At 35.2% G+C, this 8,578-nt stretch overlaps 1 protein-coding gene across 6 annotated transcripts in view; it reads left to right on the top strand.

Moving 5' to 3' along the window:
* The window catches only part of LOC129721201 (visual system homeobox 1-like), a 417,650-nt gene that overhangs the window by 357,225 nt on the left and 51,847 nt on the right, over positions 1-8,578 (top strand). The gene's annotated exons all lie outside the window — the stretch shown is intronic.

Genomic DNA, 8,578 nt, shown 5'->3' on the forward strand with positions numbered 1-8,578 from the left:
CTCAGGGTTTGACCAATCGGTTTCCAGTCTTCTACAAAGTTTCTTGGTATAGTTAGGGCTTCATTTTGGATGTTTGAATTAGTTCGGAATTTAGCCGCAAAGGTAGCGTTGCGATGCCAACTTCTTTTTCTTGCACGCTAGAGCTTTGCAGTATTCGACAAAGTTGTAGATCTCTAAATTCCAAGAAACTTTACAGAATACACAAAATTTCTAACTCTTCAAGTTTCAGAGATCTACGAGTTTTTATAAATTTTGTCTGAATTTCACGTTTTATTGTGATCATTTTATGAGTTCACTCGAATTAATTTCTTACAAATTTTTTCTCGATAGAAATTGAATAAATACGTCGTTTTCTTCCGAGTACAGAAGTTTTTGAAGTACTTAAGTGAAAATATTACACAAAATTTGAAAAAAATACATAAGTTTGTGAAGTAGATATCTCAGCGGGTAGCAAATATTAGCAAACCATGATTTTTTCTAAAAATTGTCCATAAAAAAATCTTCATTTTCAGAAATTTTGGAAGAGGTGTTTTTTGGTGTTTTTGTGATATTTCAGTTTGAATATAATCATAGTTTTCATGTAAAAATACAATTGCTATGTATTTATTGCATGGAATACACGGTCAAGTACTTTGATACTCTATCCAACCTATGTGCAGTCTTCAGCAAAGTTTCTCAGTGTAATAAGAACTTCAACTTGACGCTCAGTTTAATTCGCGATTTGGCCGCAGAGATGGCGCTTCGACACCAACTTTCTATTCCTACACGCTAGAGCTCTACAGTTTTCGACAAGTTTTAGATTAGAAAATTTTATGTAACTTTGTAGAAGAAACAAATTTTCTTAGATCCGTTGCTGTTGGATTAAATGTTACTTTGTTTGTTTCGCAGCCAAATCCAATAGCAACGGATCTACTCTCAATAAGCCTAGCTTTACTAACTAAAACTGGACGCCTACTTAAAACGAAAACGTATGCTGATTCCGAAAATTGCATATTCTTTGGTGATTTTAATGTTTCGAATCACAAAAGTAATACAAAAACGTAAAACTCAAGCAAATTCTCCAAAAACTCGTAAATTTCCAAAAAAAAATTAAGAGACAGAAATTTTGTTTCTTCTACAAAGTTACATAAAATTTTCTAATCTAAAATTTTGTCGAAAACTGCAGAGCTCTAGCGTGTAAGAATAAAAAGTTGGTGTCGAAGCGCCATCTCTGCGGCCAAATCGCGAACTAAACTGAACGTCAAGTTGAAGTTCTTATTACACTGAGAAACTTTGCTGAAGACTGTACATAGGTTGGATAGAGTATCAAAGTACTGGGCCGTGTATTCCATGCAATAAATACATGGCAATTGTATTTTTACATGAAACCTATGGTTATATTCAAACTGAAATATCACAAAAACACCAAAAAACACCTCTTTCAAAATTTCAGAAAATGAAGATTTTTTGATGAACAATTTTTAGAAAAAATCATGGTTCGCTAATACTTGCTACCCACTGAGATATCTACTTCACAAAATTATGTATGTTTTTCAATTTTTATGTAATATTTTCACTTAGGTACTTCAAAAACTTCTGCACTCGGAAGAAAAAGAAGTATTTATTCATTTATTTCGAGTGAACTCATAATATTATCACAATAAAACGTGAAATTCAGACAAAATTTATAAAAAACTCGTAGGTCTCTGAAACTTGAAGAGTTAGAAATTTTGTGTATTCTGTAAAGTTTCATGGAATTTAAAGATCTACAACTTTGTCGATTACTGCAAAGCTCTAGCGTGTAAGAGAAAGAAGTTGGCATCGCAACGCCACCTTTGCGGCTGAATTCCGAACTAATTCAAACATCCAAAAAGGAAGCCCTCACTATACCAAGAAACTTTGTAGAAGACTGGAAACCGATTGGTCAAATCCTGAGAGCGCTATTAATTTCGTTCACTTAGTTTCCATTTCTGGCCCAGTGTGCATTGCCAGCTTTACTAAAACTTAAAATGTAAGTCATATGACAAACATGAAATTAGTTCGTAAAGTAAGATTTGTTTTACCTATTTTTCAAGGAATTCCTCATGTGCAAAATATGCGACGGTATGTGTTGTTTCTTGACTGGAGATGGAAAGGGAGCATTTTTTGACAGAGAAAATTTTATATGTGGTTGAAACGTATATAATCAGATAGTCGTACTCTCGTAACACGTGCAAAATAAATGATAGTATGTGTTGTTACTTGACTGGAGAAAAACTTTATTACTTTTTAAGTAACAGATTTATCACCTAAAGGGTCATTTCACGTTATTGCTGTTTAAGTAATGAGGAAAAATTTTGCGTGCACTGATCGATGTTGCTTTATCTCCTGGAAGCAAACAAACCCTCCCGTTTTTACCAGTGCACACTGGGAAAAAATGAACCTCAATTCCCACTAATTAGAAGCCGCGGGGCTGGCAATCTGAAATATAGCATTTCTTATGTAAAATTGGTCAATAAATCGATTGGTGATATTTTCATTTTGTGCAGGGCATGGGAAAGGGTCTATATTTGTAAAAATACGCAAAAATATGGTGAAAAGGGGCAAAATAGACCATTTCCCGTGCCCTGCCCAAAATGAAACCATCACCAATCGATTTGTTGACCAATTTTACATAAGAAATGGTATATTTCAGGTTGCCTGTCTAGCAGCGATTATTTAGTGGAAAACCGGAACCCAAATTTTCACTAAATAATCGCCGCTGAGCTAATAACTTGAAATATAGCATTTCTTTGCATTTTTTAAGTAACAGATTTATCACCTAAAGGGTCATTTCACGTTATTGCTGTTTAAGTAATGAGGAAAAATTTTGCGTGCACTGATCGATGTTGCTTTATCTCCTGGAAGCAAACAAACCCTCCCGTTTTTACCAGTGCACACTGGGAAAAAATGAACCTAAATTCCCACTAATTAGAAGCCGCGGGGCTGGCAATCTGAAATATAGCATTTCTTATGTAAAATTGGTCAATAAATCGATTGGTGATATTTTCATTTTGTGCAGGGCATGGGAAAGGGTCTATATTTGTAAAAATACGCAAAAATAGGGTGAAAAGGGGCAAAATAGACCATTTCCCGTGCCCTGCCCAAAATGAAACCATCACCAATCGATTTGTTGACCAATTTTACATAAGAAATGGTATATTTCAGGTTGCCTGTCTAGCAGCGATTATTTAGTGGAAAACCGGAACCCAAATTTTCACTAAATAATCGCCGCTGAGCTAATAACTTGAAATATAGCATTTCTTATGTAAAATTGGTCAACAAATCCATTGGTGATGGTTTTATATTGGGTACGGGAAATGGTCTATTTTGCCCCTTTTCACCATATTTTTGCGTATTTTCGGAAATATAGACCCTTTACCGTGCCCTGCACAGAATGGAAATATCACCAACCGATTTATTGACCAATTTTACATAAGAAATGCTATATTTCAGATTGCCAGCCCCGCGGCTTCTAATTAGTGGGAATTTAGGTTCATTTTTTCCCAGTGTGCAATGCTTTGATTACTTAAATCATTTGACCTATTAATCAATAAATTTACACGTACATTAAATTGCTTTAATCATTTTCTAGTTTTATTAACTTCTGTAAATTTTACCGCAATTCTCGTTATAATTTGTTAGTTAAAACAAGTTTTGGAATTATTCCATGAGTATCTCAATAAAATATTATCGAGAATCTTCGTTAAGTTTGACAGGTTGTGAATGGTTGGTTTTCGAGAAGCTCGGTATTTTAAGTGTATAACCGAGATGTTTACCGTGATCTCAGCTGTTGAAATCTCGGTAATTTATTTTACCTTACTCGATGATAAAACCTAAGTGTGTAAGTTAATAATATCAAGAAATAAAATTTGAGTTGTTTTTTTGCTGGACCCCGTAGATTTATCGTTGAAAAGAAGTGCCAAGAAATGGCAAATCTGCCAAGCAGGTGCTATGCATGTATGTGTGGCAACAGCAGGTTAACAGGTTTACCGAAAAATCACGATTTTGTGTATATGATAAATATCCCAATTTCAATCTTTCTCAATGAATTCATTGTACAATAGGACTGTTACCCTATTTGTTACTATTTGGATCTGCGTTTATACAGATTTTTAACATATTTTTCATACAGATATCTGCATATACAGTTTACAGATTTTCTGGAAATAATACAGATTTATACAGAATTTTTAAGTTTTCCTGAGGTCGCAAATTAAACTTACTGATATAGTTGACATATACTGATATAGAACATGAACTCAAATGTTGTTGAATGTGTCGAAGGTGTCATTATATTTAAATGCTACGCGTAAGTGTGTGCATGAATACACCAACAGTGTTCGATTACCATATTGACGGTAAATTACTTACTAGAGTTAGTAAATAGACTGATTTGGGAATTTAATTGGACTCAAAAATGACCTTTGATCTGCACCGTTCTGGATTGATATCGAAAGCTACACGACAATTGGGTTTTGTATCCAAGGTTGCTAAGGACTTTTCTGACCCACATTGTTGGAAGTCTTTGTACTTCGCACTTGTACGTCCAATTTTAGAATATGCAGTCATTATATGGCATCCTTGCCAGATTACTTGGAGACTTGGGATTGAACGGGTTCAAAAACGGTTTATTCGCTTAGCCCTAAGGAACTTACCCTGGCGTAACCCCGACAGTTTACCTTCAGATTATAATAGGTGCCGGCTACTGGGATTAGATACTCTTGAACGTCGAAGGAAGTTACAGCAATTAATGTTTGTCGCTAAGCTCTTAAATGGGAAAATTGATGCCCCTGGACTACTCCTAACAGTTAATTTTCGTATCCCAAACAGATCTCTTCGAAACACGACCTTATTGCAACCAATTTATCACCGTACCTTGTTTGGAAATAATGAACCGTTCATAGCGTGTGTTCGTAGCTTTACTGATGTTGAAGAGCACTTTGAATTTGACGAACCAACCTGGTATTTTGTGAATAGACTTAGAAATGTGATTAGTAGAGACAGTGGTGATTTGCGGCAAAAAGTTGAAAATTCGCGTGTGGCAAAATAGAGAATGTTCAAAATTCGCGGTAATTTCGCGTCAACCTTTTATTTAGAAAACGTCAAATAATGTGCAACAATAAACAATAAAAAACTGTTGTTATACAATTTAATATACGGTAAATTAATCGTATATTCATGATTTCTTTGCAGTACGGACTAGCGTTGCACCGAATTATAGGGCTGGGAAAAATATCGAATTTTCAGTTTACAGAATAGTGGTTTTAACTTGAGCTTGTCTAGGGTAAGTCACATTAAGTCAAGAATAATTTGGTTTTTATTCTTCTCATCTTATCATCATGTTTCGTTAAATATTCGGCCGTCTGTTCAGCCGAATATTCGGCCGAACGGAAGGCCGAATATTCAACAGAACATGATGATTAAATGAGAAAAATTCAAAACAAAATTACTCATGAAATTAAATAGATTACCCTAGACAAGGTCTAGTTTAAATCATTATTCGATTATCCGAATATTCGCTTATTTTCAAAAATAACTTTCTCCCAGCCCTATTATTCGGTGCATCTCTAGTACGGACTACAGTGACAAATTGTTTTCAATCCTATTTTGGTGTCGGCAGGCACGAAATATTCAAATTATTCTGACTCACGCTGCATTCCGCATCTACCAAGTTCCCGGGAATCGATGAAAATTTATTTGTCAACCGGAAAAGTTCAAGAAACCGTCCGCGTTCCGAAAAGTTACCAAAATTATAATATCAATCTCACTGTCGCGTTTGTCCGTGTTGCTGGTTTTCGCGGCATTTTGCGGATTTTTGCTAATTTCGCGGCCAATGCTAGATTTCGCGGAATTCGCGGTTTCCGCGAAATCGCGATTTACCGCTGTCCCTAGTGATTAGCTAGTTTATTTATTTATTAAGACTATTTATTGTCAGATGGATTATTCAAATACAAATACATATACAAATACAAATGAATAAATCACGGAATATATGTTAAACAAGCTATATTGCGTTTTTTTCGAGAAGGCTGTATGCAGTACATATGCAGATTTTTATACAGGTTTTTTTTTAATTTCTACCAAGGTGATAAGATTTTTTGAGCTTCAAAATACAGATGAAAATGTGGCATCACTGACCAGAAGAGTAAAATGACCTCAAGAGTTGACCCTCATACTTGGATTTGATGGACAATTTTTTTATAATAACGGTCCAGCGAGGCACCGTTAAATATTTACACATTTTATTTCAATACTAATCTGAAGTTCAGTAACTAGAATTCGAATATTAACTTCTGTTAATGAACTTGTGCTAACAATGCCGCAATGTTACTATATTTTCTCATGAGTGCACACACTGTCATACAGTCTCAAGTTTAATTTGTAGAAGAATTGAAAAGCCCATTGACCTGTTGTTAGAAATACCACCCAAGCTGTGTTGGCTAGTATTACGCGTCGACCAGGTGTTCAGTATTAAATTAGATGCCTATATATTCACACTAATTTCTACCATGACAGTTTCTTCTCAACTCGAATGATAAACTGCTTAGGGTGTGTCTGCAAAAAAAAAACTCTATCACATCATCAATGAAAATTCTAGTACACCATGTACAATGTTAAAAATCGAATACGACGAACAGAGACCGATGAACCAGAGACGCAACGATCAGAGTAGAGTATGATTGACATTTTCATTGCTCATTTTACGGAGTGTACCTATATGTTGAGTGAAAAAAAACTACTCGGAAATACAAAAGTGTACACCCATCTTTATGTGAAATCGAATACTTGCGCTGGGTGCAAGGTGAGAACAATCGCCGTGTCAACGCAACGTCACTACTCGTCACGGTTTAACAGAAGAAGGGGCCGTTAGTTCTTGGGCAAAAGCGTCTCATTCTCAACCTCAACTTGAGTATAATAAGTAGGAGTTAATTTCCGTATATTTCCTAGTAATATGTACTTGAGCGAAATTTTTTATGCTGTACAATGGTTTTTTTATGCCTGTTAACCCTCTAGTGCCCAATGCCGCCATTTGGCGGGCTTAAGTCGAAGTTCTGAAAAGCTTCAATAAATATTTAAAAAGTGTTTATAATGGTTCATAGTGATTTTACCGAAGACCGTCTAGAAATAAACTCGGGCACTAGAGGGTTAATTCCACTGTTATTAATAAGTAGGTACCATTTGTTTGCTAACGACATGTACCATTTTATCTAACTGCATATTTGGTAAAAGCACTCCCACAGGTAAAAATAGATCATCGTCAATCGTACTAGGGATGTATGCCCACTAATAAAAAATACAAATTAATTTAATAGTAGAGTAAAACATGACATAGTTTATGAACGATGTTATCAATTTACAATTTAGGTGATACAATGAGCGAATAAAATTATACTCAGTGATAACTCTTCTCTCAAATATAATTGATGAATAACATTCAATAACTGGTTGCTATATACCGTTCCCTGACGCATTGATAGCTCGTCAGTGCATTTAACCTTTATGCCTATCGCCTGAATTCGCAGTACCCGAAAGATGCGTGTTAACACACCCAACAGTTGCTTTTCAAGTCCGCTTCGGAAACCTAAGAATTCTCCCCTCACATAAACGTTTAGCATTATCATTTGGCGGGAATCGAAACAAAATGCAATAATTGACGATGAAGATACAAACATATAGGTGGTGCATTATTTTCGCCTGACTAAACAAGAGATAGTGAGGGTTAGTAGGACTAAAAGCCACCCTAGATTATGTAGTCACATCATTCGCGTTTGACTAAGAAGGGTGAACAATTTCCGGTTGGTGGTACTTCTGAAACATTTGAACGAGGGAGGCATGTTTGAGTGGTTGAGATACATGTTCAGATATTTAAGAAAGTGGTATTCTCTAGTGTACGGTAGAAGTGTTGCTTATTGATTTGGGTAAATACTTGTCAATTACACTTATCTTCGTGTTATCACAACAAAACAATTTACACGGACTGTGGACAGTAAAATTATCTTACATAATTTGAATTTGAAGTGTGATGATTTGAAATGTACTGCACTTTGAAGTATATTTTAAAAATAATTTTGCCAAATCGAAAAATGATGTTAAGTGCGTTTCCACCTGTTTTTCAATACACGTTCCTTATCTGCTACAGTATCATTATTCATGAGTTTAATGGTGACGAAAATATAGCAATCCATAAACAAAAATGCAATGTACACGAACCCCGAAAATGTGGGAAAATTCAGTCAGCGAAAATGAATAACATATGATCAAGTCTCGTTCTGGGATTTCACGGTACATCAATATAACAATGAATACCAAGCAGTTCAGCACTCCCCCTTTAAATAACAATACCGTTGAAAATCCCGTCCACTGTTTGATACCGAACTCGTACAATTTCAATAACATTTGCTCAATGAGGAAAAGTCTCTAAGGTATTGAGTTAATATTATAAATTTATATCATTTTCTCAATAATTGAACGTTATTCGCACCCGAGCTGCAACTGAGCCGTGAAATGTAGTTTGTAATGAGATCCTCTGGGATAGTTTTGTGTAATTTATTAGATCAATGCAAGCTGTTTTTCAGTG

Source organism: Wyeomyia smithii, chromosome 2 (assembly GCF_029784165.1).
Source record: "Wyeomyia smithii strain HCP4-BCI-WySm-NY-G18 chromosome 2, ASM2978416v1, whole genome shotgun sequence".
Taxonomy (NCBI): domain Eukaryota; kingdom Metazoa; phylum Arthropoda; class Insecta; order Diptera; family Culicidae; genus Wyeomyia; species Wyeomyia smithii.